General features: G+C 38.6%; 1 protein-coding gene and 1 pseudogene across 12 annotated transcripts in view; one reads left to right on the plus strand and one right to left on the minus strand.

Annotated features, from left to right (window-relative positions):
• Positions 1-26,466, plus strand: part of LPAR1 (lysophosphatidic acid receptor 1) — a 355,096-nt gene that overhangs the window by 6,533 nt on the left and 322,097 nt on the right. The gene's annotated exons all lie outside the window — the stretch shown is intronic.
• On the minus strand, positions 20,242-20,977 carry LOC131491505 (U1 small nuclear ribonucleoprotein C-like; annotated as a pseudogene).

Genomic DNA, 26,466 nt, shown 5'->3' on the forward strand with positions numbered 1-26,466 from the left:
TAACAGGCAGACCTGTGAAGGGAACTACCTTGCAAGCTACCAACAAACTCATGGTGAATTTTTTGCCTCTCCTCTCCCTGCCCCGATATCTCTTGGCTTTGACTGCAGGGAAGGCTGAAACCCAAACCTGTGCACTGGGATCAGATAGAAAGATAGACAGAAAGAGCTCCAGGTGACATTCCCTTTTCTTTTTTGGTCTGGAAGAGAGAAATGGGGCTCCTGTCCATCAGAAAGAGTGAAGTACATTCCCTGATGTTTTTCTGTTATCTCTTGCCCACATCCCCAGGCAGTCCTGTGGGGACAGTGGCGATACCAGCACTGGTGAATGGGCAGGCAGCTGAAATCCTTAGGAAACAGCACTTCTTGACTGGAGGACTGTGGTCCCAAGAGCATGGGAGGACCTTATAGTTTCTCCTCTCTATCTTCTCACTGTTTGGTACCTGAAGCAGGGACTTTTAGCTTCCAGAACTGTAAGAAAGTAAATTTTTTCTGTTTAAGTTACCCAGTCGGTGGTCTTCTGTTATGGCAGCTTGCATAGACTAATAGGTGGCCCCTTCCTCCATTTCCAAAGCCAGCAAATGAATCAAGTCTTTCTCATATTGCATCACTCTGACCCTGCTTCTGTCATCATATCTCTTTCTTCAATTCTGTTCTGTCTCTTCCTCCCACTTTTAAAGGCCCTTGTGATTATACTGGGCTGAGGCGGATAAGCTCACTGTTTGTTGTAAGGTCAGCTGATTAGCAACCTTAATTCCATCTGCAACCTTATCTCCTTCGCCAGTTTGTATACAACACATTTTCTTTATCCATTCATCCATCAACGGACAGGACATTTGGGTTTCTTCTACCTCTTGGCTATTGTGAATAATGCCTTTGTGAACATGGGTGTACAGATATCTCTTTGAGATCCTGCTTTCAATTCTTTTGGATATGTAACCATGAGTGAGATTGCTGGATCATATGATAATTCTATTTTAAATTTTTTTGAGGAAAACATACATTTTTTTCCCAATTTCTCCACATCTTTGTCATCACATGTAATTTTCTGTTTTTCTTTTTTTTATACATTAACTGTCCTAATTGGTATAAGGCGATATTTCATTGTGGTTTTGACCTGCATTTCTTTAATGATTAGTGATGCTGAGCATCTTTTCATATAATTTTTGGACATTTGTTTACTTTACAGAAATGTTTACTCAAATGTTTTGCTTATTTTATTTTACTGTCTCTATTATGTCCTTGATTAAATGGTAAGTTCTTTAACATGGTACCTTGGCTCTCTTAAAATTCTTTTTTTCATTAGGCTTTAATTTTTTAGAGTAGTTTTAGGTTCCCAGTAGAGTTGAGGGGAAGGTACAGAGATTTCCCATACACTCCCTGCTCCTGTGCCCACAGCTTCCGCCATTATCAACACACCTCCACAGGAGGGGTACATTTGTTATTCAGTTGATGAACCTACGTTGACACATCACAATCACCCACAATTCATCATTTACAGTATGGTTTACTCATGGTGTTGTATATTCTGTGGGTGTGAACAAATATATAATGACCTGTAGCCATCATTATGGCTTCATATAGAGTATGAGGCTTCATGGTATTTGCAATATATAAAATAGAGTGAATTTCTTAAGCTTGAGAGTAATACTACTCTTGGACCATTTCATGAATACTTTAAACTGTCTCTACCTCTCAATATTTCACTCTTTCTCTTAAGTAGAGATTACTTTACTTTGAAGGTACTTCAAATTTCCCTTAGGAGAAACTTTCTAAGAAGAAAACTTCTCTTACTAAGAAGTCTCAGTTGGATTTTCCCATGTTTGCTCTCAACCCCCTGCCTACCCAGGGGGCTGGGTCTCACGGCGTCTCATTTAACCTGTGTGCACTTCCAGAGCACCAGCGCCACTTGGGTTCTAAACTATAATGAGTCTCGACAAAGCACAGTTCCCTCCAGGGCAGTGAGAACCAGCCTGTGACTTGTACCCGTGTAGTGGGAATAGTGTCATGATGAAGAAGTGAAGTGCTGCAGAGAAAGAAAAGCATTATGACTATTTTGGTTAGGTAGGTTTTGTCAACAAAGGCATTCTTGCACCATTGAAGAGTTGAGCCAAGTAGCTGCTTGTCCCAAAGGGCCATGGGAACATCTCAGAGGGTGATGGAGAATACGGAATAAGAGAAGTGGAGTGGTGTGCATGCATTTTCCTGCCCACTGAGCAAAGAAGTACCTTCTCAGTGTAACCCTCTTCTTATCTTCTATTTCTTTTTGTTTAACATTTATTTATTTTTAAGAGACAGAGAGAGACAGAGCACGAGTGGGGGAGGGGCAGAGAGAGAGGGAGACACAGAATCCGAAGCAGGCTCCAGGCTCTAAGCTGTCAGCACAGAGCCCAATGTGGGGCTTGAACCCATGAATCATGAGATGATGATCTGAGCTGAAGTTGGACACTTAACTGGTTGAGCCACCAAGGCATCCCTTATCTTCTATCTCTGTACCTCAAATGGGCCTCGTGTTAACCAATACAACTTTTCTCTATTTTTTTTTAACTTTCCCTATGTTTTCTCTTTTTTTTTTTAAGTAGTAAATAAGTCTTAGAGATTTAATGCACGGTATAAATATACACACCAATATTGCATTATAATCAAACTTGTTGAGAGACTAGAACTTAATTATTCCAACCACTAAAAAGAAATGATAATTATGTAATGTGATGGAGGTGCTAATTATCACTACAATGGCAATCGCTACCTTATAAAAATCTATCATATTAACATGTTGTACACCTTAAATTTATACAACATTGTAAGTCAAAAATATTTCAATAAGAAAAAGGAAAGGCAGTTTTAAGATAATAAACCAATACACACATATATATATGTATAAGCAGATACATATGTATGTGTGTATAAATATAAATATAAATATATATAAACTGAAAAATAAAGATTAGCGTCAACTATCTTTGGCTTCCATAAAATGGTTCCACTACTTGCCTGTGATGTGTTTAATGTTTTTCCAAGTCAAATCACTGAAAACAATTTTATAGAGTAACCCAGGAAGCAGAGCAATGATGTCATCAATTGAAAAGTTATAGGGGTGTCTGGGTGGCACAGTCGGTTAAGTCAGGTCATGATCTCACAGTTTGAGTTCGAGCCCCACACTGCGCTCTGTGCTGACAGCTCAGAGCCTGGAGCATGCTTTGGATTCTGTCTCCTTCTCTCTCTGCCCCTCCCCACTTGTGCTCTCTCTGTCTCTCAAAAACAAATAAATGAAAAGTTATTAAACCTTTAGTTGCATTATATAATTATACAGGCATATCTTAAAGAATAGCTAACCCGTTGGCAATGAAGACAGACTGTCATTTACCTGACTTCTATATTAGAACTGAATTCAGGGATGCCTGGGTGGCTTAGTCAGCTACGCATCCAACTCTTATTTTGGTTTCAGGTCATAAACCCAGGGTTGTGGGATAGAGCCCCATGTTGGGCTCCACGCTGGGCGTGGAGCCTGCTGAAGATTCTCTTTCTCCCTCTCTCTCTCCCCTCTCCCCTGCTTTCATGCATTTTCTCAAAACAAAACAAAAACTGAGTTCAATTTACCATTTCTAATATTATTGAGAGAGCTTATTAGAACATAAGACTTTGATGACAGAGACCCAAATCTTTTTTTCCCCCAGAGTTTGCTAGTCAAACATGAATTCTTTTTCATACTTCTATAAATTCCTAACCTTTTTAGTCTTAAAAAAACCAAAAAGCCACAAATTAAAGTATGAAATCCGTAAGTTCCATTGTAATTATTAGCCTCAGCCTCCCCCATCAACATTTAACCCAACTATGTATTTAATCTTCCTTTTTTCTTCACTCACCTGTATCTTTCAAAATCTCCCAGTGTTCAAAAAGACAGTCTTCTCCCTGATTAACAGCACACAAAACTCTCACAAATTGCCTAATTTTTTTCCCTGCAGTTTTATTCTATTAATTTGGGTTTACTTATATATTATATTGTAAAACATTTTTTTAAAGTTTATTTATTTTGGGAGAGAGAAAGAGTGTGTGTGTGTAAGTTGGGGAGGGGCAGACAGAGAGGGAGAGAGAGAAAATCCCAAGCAGAGCCCGACATAGGCTTGATCCCACAAACCGTGAGATCATGATCTGAGCTGAAATCAACAGTTGGGCGCTTAGCTGACTGAGCCACCCAGGTGCCACTATAAAACATTTTAAATCAGCCTTTTCATTGGTATTTTGTTAACTAATTTAGAAGAAGTTCAAGTCCTGATGCCTTCTGTATGTATGGTAGGAGCACCAAAACACACCACAAAATATATTTTGTATTAGACATGGCTTTTTCAGTGAAGTAGAGAAGCTGTGCTCATCCAGTTAAACAAGTGGCCAATGGGGAACTGTAGAGTGAGGGAAGTCAAGGATCCAAAATAATCACATTCCAAATAATTAGTGAGATAGGAATATGTACGTTCCAAATGCCTATGTTTTATGAAAGTGTGTTACTGACAAAGGAGAACTAAAACAATTACTATTATTATTGAATTTATTTACCTTGAGAGAGATAGAACACATAAAGGGGGAGGGGCAGAGAGAGCAGGAGAGAGAGAATCCCAAGCAGGCTCTGCACTGTCAGTGAAGAGCACAGCTCAGGGCTCAAACTCACAAACCGTGAGATCATGATCTGAGCTGAAAGCAAGAGTCGGACACTTAACCCACTGAGCCACCCAGGCACCCAAGAACTAGCGACAATTACTAAAGGACAAAGTGGCTAATTCTAGACGTTGGCTATACCTCTTGGCTGTATGTGTGCGTTCTCATCTGTTACTCCTCATCCATGTCCTTACCGGAACTGCTACAGTGGGAGGGATCCATAGGTCTTCCATTTTTGCCAGAGCAGGCTACAGCTCTAAAGTGCATGCCTTTTCCACATTCTTTGACATCTCCTCTTACCCAAAATCCTCGTTGAGACTCCCTTCTGCCTTTTGGAAGAATGCAATCTCACCAGTTTCCCTAAGGTTGAGATAGAAATACATCACAAACACAGAGTTCCATTTCCACAAGAAGGTACAGGTCAGAGCCTTGGCATTTCTCCTTCTCACCTTCTCCCTCTTCCCTTTGGGCTGTCGCCATGGACTTAGGGCTGTTTCACAGTTCGTGGAGCAGGGTGTCAACTTGGACCATGCTGTGAAGTTGCAGTCATCTCCACTGTGCATTCTCACACAAGGGGAGGCATGCCATTTGTCTGCTTGAGGCATTCTGTCATTTCTGCTGATTGGGTATCATCAGAGATGCAGGACACCAAAATACTTGGGACTCTTGAAGTCTGACATCAGTTTCACAAGGCTGAAATCAAGATGTCAGCAAGGCTGGTTCTTACTGGAGGCTAGGGAGAATCAAGCACCTCACCTTTTCCAGCTTCTGGAGGCCACCTACATCCTTCACTGCTATGCCCTGGCTCCAGCTTCAAAGCCCACAGTGTAGTATCAGCACACCTCCGCCTCTCTGTCCCTCGACACATCATAAAAGAAGACTGTTTCCCTGACAGAATGTGAATGGTAGCATAGTGCCCAGAACAAATTAAGGCTGTGGGTCAGAGCTATGCCTTCAACATCTGTTGGTTTTTTTTTTTCATTTTTATTTTTTTAAATGTTTGTCTATTTTTGAGAGAGAGAGAGAGAGAAATAGAGAGGGAAGGAGTAGGGGAAGGGCAAGGAGAGAGGAATACAGAGGATCCAAAGTGGGCTCTGCACTGACAGCAGAGATCCCAATGTGGGGCTCGAACTCACAAACGGTGAGGCCATGATCTCAGCCAAAGTTGGAGGCTTAACTGACTGAGCCACCCCAATGTCTGTTAGCTCTAGAGAACATGTACCATCTACTCTAATTATCCAAGCAGTCCTGGGAGGCTCCGTCCACTCTCACATTGCCTACCAGCTGTGCTTCAAGGAGAGGAATTTTAGTAGTTCATCAAAATTCTTTTTAATTTCCTTTCTAGCATGTGCTGTCTTTCAGCCACAGGCAATAGTTAGCTCGATGGAATTTATGTCTGGAGAACAACATTCCAATGTAAGAGAGACATCGATAAACAGGGACTATGTCATATTTTATGCACGTACTTCCCGAGTACATTTTCCTTGAAAAATTATTTTGTCTTTTTTTGCATAGTCAATGAATAAATACATTCTTGTGAAAACCATTAAAGCACAACGATTTATCAGGCTGCTCCTTTGGATATATCCACAGTTCATCCCACTCTCACCACCAGGGTTAATTCTTCTAATCAGACCTTTCTTATTCTTATTCAGTACTGTGGCAGTACTCAAACTTTATTGTGCTTAAGTATTACCTGGAAAGCAAGTGGTGGGCAAGCAGCTTGGTTCCTCAGCCCTACTCTAGAGATTCTGATTTCAGTAGGTTTGGGGGGGAAGTGAGAATATGTTTTTCTGATTAAATCTTAAATAATGTTGACGTTGCTGATCCACAGACCACATTTTGAAAGGCACTGCTATTGGCATATGGTATAGAAATATTTAGTATAATTTTGTGTATATGGTGTTATGCAAATATTACACTGTTTATAATTTGCTTTTAAAAATTAATGTATCTTGGAAACAGCATCATGGCAAGAATATGGGTCTACCACGCTCTTTTAAGCTCCTACAGAGTATCTTATATTTCCTTCTGTTTCATTAGGTGCTTACTATAATTTGTTAGGATTTCCTTTCTTGTACAACAATTTGTGTTGATACTTGTCTGTTTAACGTTTGGTTTTTAATGTTCTTTTTATTAACTGAAACACAAGCACTAGCCAGAGGATGTATATCTTCTCTAAGTATAGTCACACACTTTAACTATTGTATTTCATCTTTTAAAGAAATCTTTCCTCAGAGACTCCTAACTTGCTAAAGTCTTTCCTGGTCATTCTCTAGACTTGGTATAGAACTGTGATCTCTATCAGTAATCTGTGGTCTCTATCAGTAATCTGGGATTGCTTTTGCTTCTGACTTGAGCTGTGTTCCCCAGTTCCTGATTTGATATTTTCCTCTTGCCTCTTCCCAAACTGCCTTGTTTTGTTAGTTCAATAGCTTTCCCGAAAAGGGTGCATGAGTGGTAATTTTTTTGTGACTTTGAATGTCTGGACATATCTTTGTTCTGTTGATGGTTTGGCTGGCTATAGAATTCTCAATATTTTGAAATTTCTTAATGATGTGTCTTTGTATGGATTTTTTTTTCAGCCACAGTTTGGGTACTGCTTGGAAACTTTCAATCTGAAATCTAATTGATTTCAGATATATATCTACATATATACATACTGTGATGATTTCCTTCTCTTTATTTTCTGGACTTTTAGTATTATGTTGGAACTTCTGGATTGGTACTCTAATGGGCTAATCTCTTGTCTTTTCTTTGTGTTTTTGCTCTACCCACTGGGAGATTTTTGTAACTTCATCTTCCAACTTTTCTGTTTAGTTTTTCCTAGTTTTGACCTTGTTTTTTACTTTCCAAGAGCCATTTTTATTCTTTGAATGATTTTTTAAATTTTTTATGAATAAAATTTATTGTCAAATTGGCTTCCATACAACACCCAGTGCTCATCCCAACAAGTGCCCTCCTCAATGCCCATCACCCACTTTCCCTTCTCTCCCACCCACCCTGAGTTTGTTGTCTGTATTTAAGAGTCTCTTGTGGTTTGCTTCCCTCCCTCTCTGTACCTATTTTTTTCCCCTTTCCTTCCCCCATGGCCGTCTGTTAAGTGTCTCAAGATCCACATATGAGTGAAAACATATGATATCTCCTTCTCTGACTGACTTATTTCACTCAGCATAATAACTTCCAGTTCCATCCACATTGCTGCAAATGTGGATGATTTGCATTTCATTCACATGATTTCATCTGAATGATTTTTATACACTACAACTTCTTTATCCACTTATTTGTCAATGGACACCTAGGTTGTTTCAACATCTTGGCCATCATAAATAAATAATACTGCCATGAACATGAGGGTGCAGATATCTCTTTGACATAATGTTTTAGTTTCCTTTGGATACATTCACAGAAGTGGGGTTACTGGATCATATGGTAGTTCTATTTTTATATTTTTGAGGAACCTCTATATCATTTTCCATAGTGGCTGCACTAATTTATATTCCCACCAACAGTATACAGGGTTCCCTTTTCTACACATCCTCACCAGCACTGTGCCTTGTCTTTTTGATGCTAGCCATCTTAGTAGATGTGAGGTGATATTTCATTCTGGTTTTGAATTAATTTCCCTGACGATTAGTGATGTTGAGCACCTTTTGATGTACTTCTATTGGTTATTTGTATGTCTTCTTTGCAAAGATATCTATTCAGATCCTCTGCCCATTTTTAAATTAGACTGTTTTTGCTATTGAATTGTGAGTTCTTTGTATATTTTGGAAATTAACCTCTTATATGTAATTTGCAGATGTTTTCTACCATTCCACAGGTTGCCTTTTCATTTTGTTGATGATTTCCTTTGCTGTGCAGAAGCCTTTTATATTAGATTTTGATTTATATATTTCAAAGCTGTGTAGTTAAATCTATAAAATATCATGACTGTTGTATCTTTTTGATATATTGAAATGTGCTTGCACAGTTATTAATATGTAATAGTCCTCCTGGGTTACTCTAATAATTTTCATCTTGTATTTATTTCAATATTAATATTGTTATGGTTGGTTTTCCTCTAAGCATTCTCTTGATATACCATTTCTCATCCCTTTATTTCAACATTGTCTTGTTATTTTAAGCCCATCTTTTAAATAGTTGAGTTTAATTTTAACCTCCTCAATCTGTGAGTCTGTTCTCTAAAATGAATTTTACTTATTAATATTTATTGTTATTTTATATTTAAGCCTGTTTGTACCCCTTATTTATTTGCTCATTCTTGCTATTCTTTTGTATTATTTTTTACTTTGCTCTCCACCCCCATTCTATTGTTTGTTGAATTGATGATTTCTTTTTTTTTTCCTGCTAGTGTATTAGAAGAAATAATGCCATACACATATTTAAACTTATATTTTCTAACAATGTCTATAAGTTAATACCTACATCTGTAGGGGCTCCTGGGTGGCTCAGTTGATTGAGCATCTGACTTTGGCTCAGGTCATGATCTGGCGGTCTGCCCCTCCCCTGCTTGCACTTTGTGTCTCTGAAATAAATAAAAGGTTAAAAAAATTAAAAAAAAAACCCCTACATCTGTAGAAGTTAGGTACTGTTATAATGATGTTTTGTAATATGCTATCCCCCAGATAAACCCAAATAATAGCAGTCTTTTTCACCATTCATGCATCTATGTAGTGGCTGAGGTTCAGCTGATATAGGCTGGGTGTGGTGACATAGCTTTGCTACTCATGGTGGCTCGGTTGATTGGTTGGAATACCTGTGCTCCATGTGTCTGTCATCCTCTCCTTGGAACAGCAGGCTGGGGCATGTCTTAATAGCAATAGTGTAGGTACAAGAGGGTAAGCTTAACTCTGAAAGCCTGTTTTAAGTCTCTGGTTGAGTCATAGCTGCTAACATGTCACATGTTCTAGCACACGGTGAATAGATAAGGATATATACTCCAAGGCATTATGAGGGCATTGCAAAATTACATGATAAGGAGTGTGGATGTGTGATCCCATTACTAAGGAGAAAGAGAACAGAGTAAGGATCCAGTCTACCAGGACGTTCTTCCCTTTAACAAGATGACCTTTAAAAAAATTTGTACAGTCCCTCTTTTTTTCCTCCCTACCATCTTCTATGTATATATTTGAGATTTTTGTTATTTGATATTGCTGTTATTTTTAATTTAAAAAATGTATACTTATTGAGACAGGGATATCCAGGGTGCTGCATGGATCCGAGTTCTGGCAGTGGCTGCTATGATGCACTGATCAGAGTCTCCATCAGGAAAGAGGGACTCTCAGCTGTGGGGATGTTGCCCCCATCCAGACTATTCTCAACTCTCAGACACTGTCAGGGATTGCCTTGACTGAAGAAGGTGCCTTGCCAAGGCCATGCCCTCTTCCTAGGTGGTCCCATCCAATGACTGTTGAGTATGTTGAGTATGAGGATATCAAAGTCTGGCCCTTTTGCTCCAGTTTAGGGTGGTCCTCAAGGTTCATCCAACTTTTGGAACTCCTCAGAGAATCAGCTAAGGCTTCTTCTTTTTTTTTTTTTTAATATGAAATTTATTGCCAATTTGGTTTCCATACAACACCCAGTGCTCTCACCTAAGGCTTCTATTGCAATACATTGTATCACTGCACAGTTTCTGCCTAATCTTGCTCCCTTACCCTCCTTTCTCTTCCTGACGTGTTGATTCTCAGAGCACTCCCAGTTAAGCTTGTTTACATGCTAATTCCTATTTCAGATAACTTACCTGGGAACCCATCCCTGAGAGTTGATGTGGGTGGTCCCCCAAACCCAAACCAGATCAAAACAAAAGACACATGCTGGGATAAGATCCTGGAGCAGAACCACACATTACCTGGTTGGCAAAGAGAACTGTTGCTGGTGGAGGATTGTATACAATAAACATATACATATATAATGGGGTCCTGATATTAACTTACAGTTGGTGTATAACTATGAGTGCTTTCCTTATTCTGTCAGGCTTAAACTTCTCTTCTCAAATAATTTAGGTTCTCTTGATGTTTTTCTATCTAGTGGTCATGAGGAAGCTTAATTTGCAAGACGTATTTGAGGACATTGAGATAAAGTACTGGCCAAGGAAGATTTCTTCAAAGTAGTGAAGGGAATGTTGAGGACAATAGAATTCAAACAAAGAGCAGATAAGAACTCTACATACGTTTTTGGTGAAACAAAGAAAGAATGAAGACATGAGAGTAGAAACATTGGGTGAATTTGCAGATATCAGGTGGATCCAGCAAGGGGAAATTCTTTTGGGCACAGATTCATAGCCAAGTACTCCTCACTCATCTGAGTACCTTCTTGCTGGGTTTCATGGCATTACTTCTTTTCATGATCCCCAAATGTTGTAAACCCTCAGATATCAGAAACTTTTGGAAAAAGCTATGATCATTTAAGCAGAAAAAACTAACTTCCAACTTTAGGGGCCATGGTGGAAAGCACCAATAATTGCATAGACGTGTGAAGACCTTTGATGCTACCAATGGTAGCTGGTGGGCAAGAAGAACATTGATGATAGGAGTTCTTTTATTTTTTTTTTTAAATATAATTTATTGTCAAATTGGTTTCCATACAACACCCAGTGCTCATCCCAACAAGTGCCCTCCTCAATGCCCATCACCCGTTTTCTCCTCTCCCCCACCTCCCACCCACCCTCAGTTTGTTCTCTGTATTTAAGAGTCTCTTGTGGTTTGCTTCCCTCCCTCTCTGTAACTATTTTTCCCCCTTCCCTTCCCCCATGACCTTGTGTTAAGTCTCTCAAGATCCACATATGAGTGAAAACATATGATATCTGTCCTTCTCTGATTGACTTATTTCACTCAGCATAATACCTTCCAGTATCATCCATGTTGTTGCAAATGGCATGATTTCATTCTTTCTCATTACAAAGTAGTATTCCATTGTATACATAAACCACATCTTCTTTACCCATTCATCAGTTGATGGACATTTAGGCTCTTTCCGTAATTTGGCTGTTGTTGAAAGTGCTGCTATAAACATTGGGGTACATGTGCCCCTATGAATCAAGACTCCTGTATCCCTTGAGTAAATTCCTAGTAGTGCTATTGCTAGGTCATAGGGTAGTTCTATTTTTAATTTTTTGAGGAACCTTCACACTGTTTTCCAGAGTGGCTGCACCAGTGTGCATTCCCACCAACAGTGCAAGAGGGTTCCCGTTTCTGATAGGAGTTCTCTTATGAGGAAATTAACAAAGGTGGGTGTTGGCTCAGAGCAAAATGCCATATTATCATTATCCAAGTTTGTGATATTCCTTCAAGTTGGTATGCTCTGGGGGCAGTAAGAGTCTTTTTCCACCTTCTTCTCCTCCTTCTTCCCTTTCTTTCTCTTTCTTTAAAAATGTGTCTTTATCTTTTGCATTATCTCTTTCCACATGCCTTTGTGCCATTTCCTTCCACCTGAATCTGATCTTTCTCAATGCCCTGTTTTTATTTGAAAATAATTTGTGTGTCTTGTTAAAGTAAACAGGTTCATTCCGAAAGACCGATTCCTGGATGATTTAAAGGGATAAATTCATTAATGTCTTCTAATTTACTTTTTTCCAGCCTGATTTATTTTGCATCTTGGGCTCATGCTAATTTTTATAGGTGCACTAGGAGGCACTGTTGAGTTTTAAATATCCCAGTAGTGTTTTCCTGGTTTATATTAATGCTGAACTTGCAATTCCTTTCATTTATGTCAGTATTTCACCTTCTGTGCTAGCAGTAGGGTATGAAAAAGATGTGTAGATTTGCTTCCAGTGCAGAAAAAAATAATGATGATTTAAAACAGTGCTTGTTGAAAGTTAGGGTAAGAAAAATGCATATTTGTGAAGGAGTATTGATTTTTTTCTTTTGGCATTTATGGGTTATAAATTCACATTAGTGATACAGCCAATATACAAACCACAGTTGTAGCAACCAGAGAAGGAAACAGGATATGGCCCCTTTTGTAAGATGCTCATAATATTCCCAAGGAGGCAGGGGAAAACTCCATTCATCTGCAGTTTATTCAGAATGTTCTTTTCTTTTGCTTGTCATTTTGAAATGGATTTAACTGCTGGATTTAACTGGATTTAATGGATTTAACTGTTACTAAAAAGTTACAGGAACAACAGCCTCATAGCTAGAAATCATCTGTTTCTTCACAAAACAAGTTCGCCCAGATCAGTCATGTGACCTCCCCAGCAGTGCCCAGCCCTCTGACCTGAGTCTTGTTGGAACAGCATCTCTTTGGGATTGAAAAAGAATTCATGTTCTAAGTCTTTCCTGCTATTTCTCTCAAGTTTGTTGCCTGCTGTAATGTTGAGTCCTTTTTCCTTTTAAACCACGTACTGCAAAGTCAACCTAAAAACCCAAATCCTTTCGACAGAGAATTCAATGTGCGGATTTGGGATAATATAAGCCACAAATGTCTGATCAGTATCTTACCACTACACAAGTTAAAAAAATTGATTAGGTGTGGTTTGAGTTTTCTCATTGGTAAAGCAAGGTTAGTTGTGTGAACATTTAAACTGTTTTTAGTATAATTCAAGCTGAACCTCAGAAGATTCTTAAATTTATGTTTGATTTTTTTGTGTATTAACAGAATCAAATCTAAGTCTGTTTTTTAAAATCTGCATTTAATACATTTTCATCAGTTTACAAATATTTTGGGAATGATTAATTAATTTCCCTTAAAAAGCATTGATTAAAAACACATTTGTTTATGTAGTTACTATGTGCAGCTAATTACTTGTGATTCTTGTTCACCTGATGTCCACACTCCACTGAGGCACCAAATATATCTGGATTTGCATCCGGCTGTCTTGGACAACCTATTTGATTCTCTGAGTATCAGACTGATGAGGACAAAAATACTTTCATCATAATGGCTTTGTAAGGATTAAATGAGGCACTGATGTAAAGTAGTCAAGGCAGCAAAGTGTTTGGTGGAATCTAGCATGTTCCCTTTTGTATCTACATAAGACCAGCGATGACGCAACGGGCAGAAACAGCAAGAGTCCAAACTGCTGCCTTGTGGTGTGTTCCCACATCATGCTGGAGAAATCTCACAAAGGTGAAGAAAGTAATACAAAGGGGTATGCACAATTCTTGCACTATGGTGCCAGAGGAAAAGTATAGCTACTGTTCAAAACCTAGGATAAATTTGAGCTATTTATAATATATGCTGCACTCCAGAGTATTTTTTAAAATTTTTTATATGTTTTTATTTATTTTTAAAGGAGAGAGAGAGAGAGAGACAGAGCATGAGCAGGGGAGGAACAGAGAAGGAGGGAGACACAGAATCCGAAGCAAGGCTCCAGGCTCTGAGCTGTCAGCACAGAGCCGGATGTGGGGCTCACACCCATCAACCATGAGATCATGACCTGAGCCTAAGTCAGACGCTTAACAGACTGAGCCACCTAGGCACCCCTGCACTCCAGAGTATTTTAATCAAAGTTCTTGTGAATGACTTTGGATCAAAGAAATGAATCAAATAATCAACGGAAGTAGAGCCTCTATTTCCTTAGCACCGTATATTCGTGCTTAGAATATGGTGCCTTTGAAAATTTATGTTAAATTTTTTTTTTTTTTGAAGAGATACCAGGGCTCAAAGCCCAAGAAGTGCAAATGAACATAACTAAATATAAATCACTCTACTCTCATTGCCCTTCCTGGGGTCAGCCTCTGCTACATTCTTGGGTAACTTTCTATTGGGAGTAAATAGGCACATGACAGATGGATAGATAGGTGAATGGATATGGATATGAACACAGATATGCATGTAGTTACAATCTTTTCACTCATTGGGATATAGCTTTAGGATACATTACTAGAAAAGGAATTGCATTAAAGGCCTTGTGCATTTATAATTTTTATATTGCCAAATTGCCCTCTGTAGAGAATATATATATATCCTCCCCATATATATATATGTATTATCACCAGTGCCTATATTCTTTTTCTTGTTTGTTTTTAACTTAGGAAAAATTGGTATATAACATTATATTAGTTTCAGGTGTACAACATAGTAGTTTGATCTTTGCATATACTACAGAGTGATCACCACAGTAAGTCTCATAACCATCTGTCACCATACGGTTGACCCCCTTCACACTTTTTGCTCACTTCCCAGCCCCCTTCCCCTCTGATAACCAACAATCTGTTCTCTGTATCTATGAGTTTTGTTTGTTTTTTTAGATTCCACATATAAGTGAAATCATACAGTATTTGTCTTTCTTTCTCTGACTTATTTCACTTGTCATAATACCCTCAACAATACCTATATTCTTCAGCAGTACCATTTATTACTTTTTGGATCACAATTTGATAGGTAGAAATGATCTTTCAGTGCAGTTTCAGTGAAGTGTCTTTATTATGAGTGATATTATTACATTTTAGGAGCCATTTTTATTTTTTTCTGTGAATTGTCTTTTCATATCATTCACCTATGTTAGATTGGTCTCTTAGTCTTGTTATTAATATATTAAAAATACATTAGGAAAATAAGACCTTTGTAATTTGAGTTGTGATTTTTTTTTCCAGCTTTTTATTTATCTTTTGGCTTTTTTTACGTGAATTTTCATATGCAGACATTTTACATTTTTCTGTAATGTGGTCCCACTAAGATTATAAAAGCATGGAATTTGCCACATACTGAATCCCCATGTGTATTTTGCTGTGTTTAGAAAATTGCATTTTAAGATAGTTTACTTTTTCCTGGAATTATTATCTTTTATTCCAGAAGAAACATAATACTATTTCTAAAAGAGTTGGAGGAGACCAATATGGGTTATAGAAAGGGATTGTATTAAAGATTACATAATATCTAAGACTAGATAGAGTAAGGCATCATAGCTTATTCAAAACCTTTGGAGGTCTTGCCTGGTGAATAGAAACAAATGATTTTAATCAGCACATTCATTGTATGCCTGTAAATGGATCCTTCTAAAAGCCTGAAACTCGTCCTTCTCTTATTTGGTTAAGACAACTTCATTTGGTGGGAATCTCTGTGAGCTTTAGGAATATCCCATTTGCATGGCCAATTACTTTTTAGCATTCCTGGGCATGTCTGTCATAGATGACAGGCGTATCTAGTCCAATAGCACAAAGTTACACTCCTAATATAAAGTTAGAGAAATGTTTTTTTTCAATTAGCTTGCTTACATGATTGATATATGTATGTGCATGTGTGTCCTTTAAAGGACAATAACGAGCCTTAGCAGAAAACTTCCAAAATATTTCTTATAAAACAGTAGAGCCCAACCTGATGAAGTTTCTCTACAATATTTGAAGAACTTCAGACAATCACGTGCTTATAATTGTAAATATTTAAATAGTGCCATTGGGAGAAATTTTGGTTTGTAAAAAGCTAGTGTAGAAATGTACTTGAAAACAATTTACACAAGTGTAAAAAAAATTCTCAGTGATTAAAAATGGCTAAAGAAAGGCAAAGAGTGGGTTTCTTCCTAGCCCCTCTTAGAAGTCTCTGGTTTGTATTACTAAATGGCTACCTATAGCTTTACTCAACAGTTGTAACTTAAGGCCGCCAAGGCTGATTTCTTTGAGTGAAGGTTGCTGGATTGCTCTTTTTCCAATAAATGTAGAGTCTGATTTATTTCTTGTTAAGCAGACAAAGATTCCCTTTGAAATATGTAGTCTGAGCGCCAAACACTAGACCCATTGTCTCTGAAACAATAAGCGCCACATTCAGGCCTTGGGAATGGTGAGCGATTTGCTTGTATTCCAGAACCAAAGAAGTTTTACACATCTAGAAAAGTGATGCACAGCTGAGTTTTCAATAATGCTAATACTGTGTGTATGAGTGCGGACATACACTGTGTGTATAGTGTTGTACCCTGGCTGGTATATGCCACTCAGGGATCAGCCTTGCACTGACTTCTCATGATGCATTATTTATATATGTGTATGCTAATAGAAACCAATCACTTCAAATGGAAGTAGAAAGGATTTCTATTCATGCTCCATTTTGCAGATGAGTATATAGAATTAGATTATATTTGTTACATAAATTCCAGATGTAACGTGGCATTCAAAATTAGGGATTGCCTTGTGTCAGTTTCTGCAGATGCCAACCCTGAACTGAGTATTTATGTGCAAATGATTTATTAGGGAATTGCTCTCAGGAGCAACAGGTAAGGGAGTGGGAGAAACAGATCAGTGAAAAGAAGGAATCCAAGCAAGGGTACAATTCCTGGCACAGTTTTAGTCTCAGCTGGATTGTACAGGAGAGCTTTGGAGAGCAAATTAGCTCAGATTTTGTCCCAACTTGAAAGAGCTGGGCTTTCATAAGTCGTTCTTTGGCTCAGAGCCACCCAAACTAAGCTAAGGGGTACCTCATCTCTCAGATAATTTCAGCTTTTTGCACAGGCGTGCAAAGTGGTGTCTGTGGCTGAGGGCAATCTTCTGAAGATCATCACAAATGGGAGTCCATAGAAGCAAAAGCACAAAGAAGCTGGGGATGGGGGGTGTGTACAGAGAAAAGGCTCAAGGGTTTCAAGGGGATCTGGATTCAATATCAACTGTCATTTGCTATAGGGATCACTTATTAGTTCTGATTAAATGATCCTAGTCATTAAATGAATAATTCATATAGTGATTCTAATACATTCCTTTTATTTTATTTATTTATTTTTTAATATGAAATTTATTGTCAAATTTGTTTCCATACAACACCCAGTGCTCATCCCAACAGGTGCCCTCCTCAATGCCCATCATCCTCCTCCCCTCCCTCCCACCCCCCATTAACCCTCAGGTTATTCTCAGTTTTTAAGAGTCTCTTATGGTTTGCCTCATTCCCTCTCTGTAACTTTTTTCCCCCTCCCCCTCCCCCATGGTCTTCTGTTAAGTTTCTCAGGATCCACGTAAGAGTGAAAACATATGATATCTGTCTTTCTCTGTATGGCTTATTTCACTTAGCATCACACTCTCCAGTTCCATTCACCCTGCTACAAAGGGCCATATCTCATTCTTTCTCATTGCCAAGTAGTATTCCATTGTATATATAAACCACAACTTCTTTAGCCATTCATCAGTTGATGGACATGTAGGCTCTTTCCATAATTGTTGAAAGTGCTGCTATAAACATTGGGGTACAAGTGCCCCTATGCATCAGCACTCCTGCTAATACATTCATTTTAAAAGAATTGTCAGTAGAATGATCCTTATCAGTTATTAGCTTACCCAAGTGCTACAGTATAGGGAATCTTTCTCCTTACTATTTCTCAAGCACACCAGACGTACTTCTGTCTCACAGACTTTGTACTTGTTTCTTCTGCTTGGGTCTTACCCCATGGACTGATTTTTGGTAAAAGGTGAACAAAATATGACTTTGTGATGGAGGCATTTGGCTGTTTCACCCTGATCCAGTCTTGCCACCATTGACTAGATGTCGTGTACCTCTTAATGTGATGTAATATGAAGTATATACAACATCCTCACAAAGTATTCTTTCCCCAAACTAAACAGAATTTGATCAAACCTTTCCCTAACTTCTGGTGTATGATATAAATATTATTGTTTTAGACAGTCAGTGTCCCTTAGGGCCATTGGGTTTGCCCAAGTTTTTACCACTTGTTTTGCTCATCCTCTCTTCTTGCATCTCAGCCATTTTACCAGGAATAATCTTCCTTCTAAGTATGTCTCTTAGCACTGTGCTGACCAATATGGTAACTACCAGTCATATGGATATTGAGTACTTGAAATATAATTACTAGTCTGAATTGAGATTTGCTGTTAGTATAGAGTGTGTACCGGATTTCAAACACCAGGTACCAGAAAGGGTGAAATATCTCATTAATGGTTTTTATATTGATTACATATTGAAATAATTTTTAATATATTAGATTAAATAGACCAGTATTAAAATTAATTTTACCTTTTCATGCATTTAAAAATGTGGCTTTATGCCAGAGCATTTAAATTTACATATTGCTCATTATATTTCTATTGGGCAGCTTAGTTTTAGAATTTTCTTTAATGATGGTCTAATGGTGACAAATTCCTAATTTTTATTTTGTCTGAAATGTCTTTATACTTGCTCTCGAAACCTTTTTAAAAAATGTTTATTTATTTTTGAGAGAGAGAGAGAGGGAGGGAGGGGTAGGGGTAGAGAGAAGGAGACAGAGGATCCAAAGCTGGCTTGGTGCTGACAGCAGAGAGTCTATAGTGGGGCTCAAAGTGGGACACAAACTCAAGAACCATGAGATCATGAGAACCATGAGATTGTGACCTGAGCCAAAGTTGGATGCTTAACTGACTGAGCCACCCAGGTGCCCCTGGATTTCTTATTATTTATCCTACTTGGAATTCACTGGATTTCCTGAAACTGTGTATTAGTTTCTTCAGTCAGTTCTGAGAAATTACTAGTCATTTTCTCTTAAGGTATTACCTCTTCCCCATTCTATTTCATCCCTCCTTCTGAAATTCCAAGTAGATATATGTTAGAAATTTACTTTATCTTCTGTTTTTTTACCTACCTATTATGTTTTCCGTATTTTTTCCTCTGGAGGGTGCATACTGAGTTAATTCTTTATAACTACCTAACATTTTGTTACTACTATTATTTGTGTCCAATCTTCTGGTTCAACTCTTCCATGGACTTTGCTAATTTCAATGATTTTATTATTATTTTTTGTTACTAGGAATATAATTTTGTTCTTTTTAAATCTGCTTATTTTTGTCTTAGTCTCTTCAGGCTGCCATAATAAAAATACTATAGATTGGGTGGTTTAAATAACAAACATTCATTTCTCACAGTTCCAGAGGCTGGGAAGTCTAAGATCAAGGTGCTGGCAGATTGGTGTTTAGTGAGAGCCTGCTTCCTGGTTCATAGATGTCTGTCTTCTCACTGTGTCCTCACATGGCAGAAGAGGTGAAGGAGTCCTTTGGGGTCTCTTTTTTAAGGGCACTAACCCATTCATGAAGGCTCCACACTCATGATCTAATTACCTCCCAAAGACTCCAACTTCTAATGTCATCACATTGGGGGCACATTTCAACATATGAATTTTGAGGGGGCACAAGCATTCAGTCTATAGCATTTTTAATAGTCTCTTGTTTGTAATCGTATTTTATTTTTTATTATTTTTATTATTTATTTATTTATTTATTTATTTTTAAACGTTTTTTATTTATTTTTGGGACAGAGAGAGACAGAGCATGAACGGGGGAGGGGCAGAGAGAGAGGGAGACACAGAATCGGAAACAGGCTCCAGGCTCCGAGCCATCAGCCCAGAGCCTGACGCGGGGCTCGAACTCACGGACCGCGAGATCGTGACCTGGCTGAAGTCGGACGCTCAACCGACTGCGCCACCCAGGCGCCCCTATTTATTTATTTTTAAACTATTTTAAAACAGTTGATAATTTTCACATCTCACAATACAAATGAAAATTGCTTTTTTTTTTTTTTTTTGGTCTCACTACTCTTCTGCCAAAACTATTCTTTCTTTAATAGGAAGTGGGGGGGCAAGTCTTCCTTGTCATGCTGTTAGAAAACACCCAGAGTCACAGCACCATGATCTCCTAGTGAAGTAGAATGAGTAATATAAAATGGATATAAAGAAGCTCCCCTCTCTCCTTATTTGCCTGGTTGAGGCATTCCTGGCTGAGTGGGCACCATCACGGAATGGGTGGGAGGTCTCATCACTGGGGGCCCAAGTGTCATTGGCATGTGGCCTCCCATAGGTGGCCTCATTCCCGGAGCAGGTCACACTGGCATTGTCCCTGGCAGAGGAGGGCCTATCATCATGGGAAGGGCCTATATCATGGGAAGACCCAGCATACGGGGAGCTGGCATCCTACCAGGGCAAGGAGGACCCAGGAAACTGGTGGGAGGTGGGATCATTGCCCCTGCAGGAGGAGAAGCAGAGAATGGAGTAGGAGGCATCTTGCCTTGTTGATATGCAGTGGTTGTTTTGTCGATCAGGCTCTGAGACTGCTTTCCCATCCATTTCTAAAAATTTTTTTTTTTAACATTTATTTATTTTTTTGAGACAGAGAGAGACAGAGCATGAGCGGGGGAGGGTCAGAGAGAGGGAGACACAGAATCTGAAACAGGCTCCAGGCTCTGAGCTGTCAGCACAGAGCCCGACGCGGGGCTCGAACTCATGGACCACGAGATCATGACCTGAGCCGAAGTTGGCCGCCCAACCGACTGAGCCACCCAGGCGCCCCTCCCATCCATTTCTGATAGCATTTCACATTCTCTTTGTGTTTCCTACCTCTGTGGTGTGTCTTCCTCACAGATGGAGAGTCATGGGTGAGGTATGTGTCACTGGAGTCACAATAAAACTTTGGCATGTTGCTCTGCAGGCCACTGGCCATTCCCCAGCCCCTGAATCATATTTTAAACACTTCTTCCTTTTTCGTTTTAAATGTTTATTTATTTATTTTGAGAGAGAGAGAGACAGAGAGAAAGGGAGAGAAAGAATCCCAAGCAGTCTCCAAGCTGACAGCACAGAGACCCAGATGGGGATCCATCTCACCAACCGTGAGATCATGACCTGAGCCGAAACCAAGAGTGGGTGTCTTAACCAACAGCCAACACTTCTTTATTTCTTTAAAAATCTTAATCCAATATACTTTTCCATATTCTGTGTCTAATAGTTGCAATATCTGAACTCTTTGAAAGTCTGCTTTTGCTCTCTACTATTACTATAGATTTTCTCTTCTGGTACCCTCTTTCCTTGTATATTTTGTGATTTCTTACTGTATGCTGTTCATATTCCTTGGATTTTTTTTTGGGGGGGGGGGTGAATTCTTTGAGGCCTGTGTTGAAGGTTGGTTCATTCCAAAAGGATTTCTGTTTCCTTCTTCCAGGAGCCTAGGGGCATTAGTAATCCAGTGGGACAACTTTACAATTTCAGTTCCTCAAAATTTCAGACTCCTGTAGGGGTCCACTTGTGGAATGAGCTTTCCTTTTAGTTCATCAGAATATCATAAATGGCAGTCTTACGATTTCTTAAAAATAAAGTTCAAAAAATACTTTTCAACTTGTTCTACTTCATGGTGAGGAATTTATTTAGCTTTGGCATTCTCTGTCCTTTCTGTGATTTATTCTCATGGAATTATTCCTAAATAGCATTTTCTTTTAACCAATGAAAGTTTCCTTGCAACTTCTTTTTTTTATTGGCTTTGAGTGCAACTCAAAAATTATATTTATAATAAGTTTTGTAGTTATTTTCTGTGTCAAATTGTTTTCTATACGTGCTGACAGCAGTGCCTGCATAGTTTGACTGTTGACTTCTGAAATCCTCTTTTGACTTCCTCAGCTATAGAATGTACTTTAGGACATTTCTATGAAGGGTGTACATTTGTGGCATTCCTGCTGAATCCTTGTATGAGAAGTTCTTTCTGTTGCTTTTGTTTGTGAAGGAGAAACTAAGTTTGGTATTTTGGTTCACTAGGATTTTTTCCCTCAACATTTTACAGAACACCTCCATTTTATAACAGAATTTAAATGTGTAATGGAGACTTGGGGAAACTTGAATTTCTTCCTTTCTAGGTAAGCTTTTCTTCCTCTTACATCTTATAGTACTTTTCTTTAGCTACATAATTAAAATAGTTTGCCTTTTTGTGTCTAGCAATGGTTTCTATTTCAATAACTGTTCCTGGAACATGATGAACCCTGTGTTTTTTTTTTTTTTTTTTTAAATAGATTCAGGCCTTTTTATTTTTTTTTAGCTGGAAAAATGTTCTTCGTTTTCTTCTTTCTTTCTTTTTTAGTTTGTTCTTGGGTCCTCCTATTTCTTATTTCTTTCTTCAAGACACATCAATCTTAGGTTGGATTTTATTCCCTGTTCTTCTGTGTGTGTCTGTTAAGTTCATGTGGTCAGCATGTCATTGAAGGCCAATGTTTCGTTGCTGGTTTTCTGTCAGGATGATCTAGCCAATTCCATGTTCTTAAAACTTACTATTTTTTCCTGTCCTAATTAACATTTTTGTTCTCATTTCCTCTCTGTGTAGTGATACCTTCTCAAGTTTGTCTTCAATATATTGTTCCAGGTACATTAATGTCACTTCTGCTTTTGACCTCCTTCAATGGATTTCTAACTTTGTTATGATATATTGGACTTTCTTGTACTTTTTTCTAGCTTCTTCAGCATCTCTTTCCTCATTAAGCTGTATTCTTCATTAAAAGTTGCTATTTCTGTTTTACAAAAATCATATCTTCTGTGTCTTTGGGAACACTAGTTGCTAGAGTTTTTTTCTGGTTCTTTTAGAAATCATTTTATTATTTTTAACAGTATTTCTAAGTGTTTATTTATTTACTTAGAGAGAGGGAGAGAAAGAGCACACAAGTGGGAGAGAGACAGAGGGAGAGGGAGACAGAGAGGGAGAGGGAGAGAAAGAGACCCAACCAGGCTTCATGCAGTACGGAGCCTGATGTGGGGCTCAGTCCCATGGCCATGAGATCATGACCTGAGCCAAAATAGAGAGTTGGATGCTTAACCAACTGAGTCACCCAGGTGCCCCTTTTTAACAGTACTTCTATTCTCAGGTTTCATGCCTTATGGCTGGCTCCTTTCTTTGTTGCAGTATGTTTTCATTGATTCTATGTTGACTTGTTCATATACTTTTTAATATTTAGACCTATCCAAGCATGACATGGTCTACAAATCAGGGTAGAACTTGTTAATATTTATAAGGTATTTAAAGAATTCAGATTCCTTTAGTACAAGTTTTTTCAAAATGTGGTCTACAGATTCCTAGATTTCTGGAAAGGTCCTTCTGGAAAGCCTCAATGAGCATGAGCCCACCTATCTGGGTTCTCCCACCCCTGAAAACAGAGCCACTTACACATCAAGTTGTTTTTTTTTTTTTTTTGTAATTTAACTTTATTTTTTATTTTTAAAAATTTACATCCAGATTAGTTAGTATATAGTGAAGCAATGATTTCAGGAGTAGATTCCTTAATGCCCCTTACCACATCAAGTTTTTATATTAGACACCATTTGAAGGAAGGGGGCTAGCTGTGTAAGATATTTCTGAAAACTACTTTTTATATGTATGAATAACATCTTAGGCTAAGTTAGTCACTTTTGAAAGCTTTACTGTTTTAAGATATTAGGATACCAAAAAGTATGAAAGCTGAAGGAAAGAGGTCCCAAGAGAAAATAATGGATTAATAGCTGCCTGTTAGGCTTATGGGAGGAGTCAGTGACGTAACAAGAGGAAATGGATGTAAATTACTTTTACAGAAATTAGCCAGCTACCATGAAGAAGTGCTTCACTAAAATGAAATATGACTTGCAGGTGAATTCTGAGATCATGAGTAGGTCAGCTTAGGGGTTGATAAAGTGGCAGCTCCTTTTGTTTCCACTCCTTTGTGAGTGTCTAAAATATAACTGTTCCTCCACTGAATGCACAAGGATGTTGGTAATTTCTGCTAAGGGTACACAAGGGCACTGATTGGTTCTAGGGAGGGCAGATGACTTCAGAATGTCCACGGTAGGGACATCAGTGAGATTGAAGTCTCAAGATGGGAGATGAGACTTAAGAAACCTCCAGACCACTAAGAACAGAAGTTTTCATAGTAGTGTGCTTATTATGTGATGGCGATTGAATGGATTGAAAGTACAAGATTAAAATTTGAGGAAGGGCCTAGAATGAACATTAGTATAGAGTTTGGGAACATGGTAGAAGATGTAGATGGGAGTGTAGTTTTGGGAACTTGATCATTTCGTGCTTGGATCTTATAGTTAGCTTCTGCTGGGCTCAGCCAGAGTAAAAAGATGTATTGCATTTCCTCCCCCTTCTCTGTTTTCTTCTTCCTGTCACCTCATATTTTATCTTATAGATATAATAATCATAAACCTTTAAAATGTTTTTGTTTAAAAGCTTTCTCTTCCTATGCAAAGGACCGATTTTTTTTTAAAAGGAATGAATAATTTGACATAAGACTTTTAGATGTCTATCTGTCTGTCTATCTATCTATCTATCTATCTATCTATCTATCTATTGGAACACTAACTGTAGAGTTTATGAATTCTAAGATATGTGGAGACTAAGAGGCCAGAAATGAGTTAGCTACCTTGAAGGGATGGTAGTTACTTACTCAAGATTGCCTTCGAGGCATGGAAAACTTTTTCCAAGAGTCTGCTGGTGTGTTGATGCATTCCAATGCTCCTAGCTTGAAGCAGTTGAAGCATGGGTTGAGGATGGGGAAGATCAGCAAAACACCTGAAAGTGTGGGCTTTCCTCTTTGAGAGAGTTGGCTTCTCTTCTGAATGAGTGCTGGGAATGCTATGAAGCCAGCCAGGCCCTCTGCCCCTCAGGCTGTGTCATTAGGAGGCAAGTGAGCCTGCCCCACCTTCAGAACCCTTCTTTCTCTGGAGAGAACACTGCCACTGTCTCCAAAGGTGGCCCAGGCTGCCCAGAAGTACCTGTTCAGCTGGAGTCATTTACACCCTTCAGCTAAACCTCACACAGTCCATGATGGCTTTTAGTAGCCTTTTCTGATATGGCACCACATAGAACATGGTGCCTAAACTATGTCTGTGCAGCAAGATCTAGGAGGTTGTAGTTTAAGTAAGTATTCTGGTGATTTTGGTATAGAGAGACCAACATTCTTTCAAAAGATGTAGTTTATGGGATGAGCGCTGGGTGTTGTATGGAAACCAATTTGACAATAAATTTCATATTAAAAAAATTAAAAAGGCAAAGAGAGATTAAAAAAAAAGATGTAGTTTAGAACCCCTGATTTAGTGCACAGACAACTGTGATATTGCATCTGCAGAGAGGACAGACCTAGGGGCTTATGAAGTAAATAGCCCTACCCAGTCTTGAAACATGAACTTCCCTGGGGCACCCCCATAGAATTTGTGTAGCATTAATAAGTCACTCTAATCCTTTATCCAGAATGTCCACATACATAGCAGTAATGACTTGGGACCACATTATCCCTTTTCTCTGTACCTCTGTGTAAGAGACTGTGGGTTGCCTTTTGAATATCTACTCTTCTTCCTTGCCAACAGACCTGGATTTTATTGATGTTAGTAATATACCCACCTGAAACACTACAAATCCCTGCCTTCCTTGATCATAGGGTAGCCTTTGACTTAATTCTACCCAATGAGATATAAGCAGAAATTGTCAGGTGAGGCTTAAGGAAAAGTTACTCATGCCCTTCTCTTTATTTCTGCCTGAAACATAGACATGATGGCTGGAGTGTTGGTAGCCATGTGGAAGGCAGGGATTAAAGTACAAAGCCAGAAGGAAACTGGGTACCTGGAGAGTGCTACTGTGAAGTTTTTGGGCTTCATAGAACTGCCAAAATAGCTTTAGTCTGCTTACCTCTGGACTTCAGTTATGTAGCAGACAAAGTAAACTTTAAATTTGATTAATCCACTGTTTTTGGTTTGCTATTAATAATCACTAAACTACAAGGTACCTGGTGGCTCAGTCAAGCATCTGACTTTGGTTCAGGTCATAATCTCACCATTTGTGAGTTCGAGCCCCACATCAGGCTCTGTGGTGACAGCTTGGAGACTGGAGCCTGTTTTGGATTCTGTGTCTCCCCCTCTTTCTGCCCTCCCCTGCTCTCTGTCTCTCTCTTAAAAATAAATAAACATTAAAAAAATTTAAAAAAATCACTAAATGAATTCCTAACTTTAATAGTTAAATAGTTAAAACCTCATAATATCTACATTATATCAGCATTTGCCTACTTTCTGGAGAAGCTTCAGGACATTCTAAAGAATCTCCAAGACATGCATGTAACCATTAACTTGTGCCACAAACCAAAGGGCCACCCCTTGTCAAACCAATAGAGATCACCAATTCCATGGCTTTTCAGCTCCAA

Source organism: Neofelis nebulosa, chromosome 12 (assembly GCF_028018385.1).
Source record: "Neofelis nebulosa isolate mNeoNeb1 chromosome 12, mNeoNeb1.pri, whole genome shotgun sequence".
NCBI lineage: Eukaryota > Metazoa > Chordata > Mammalia > Carnivora > Felidae > Neofelis > Neofelis nebulosa.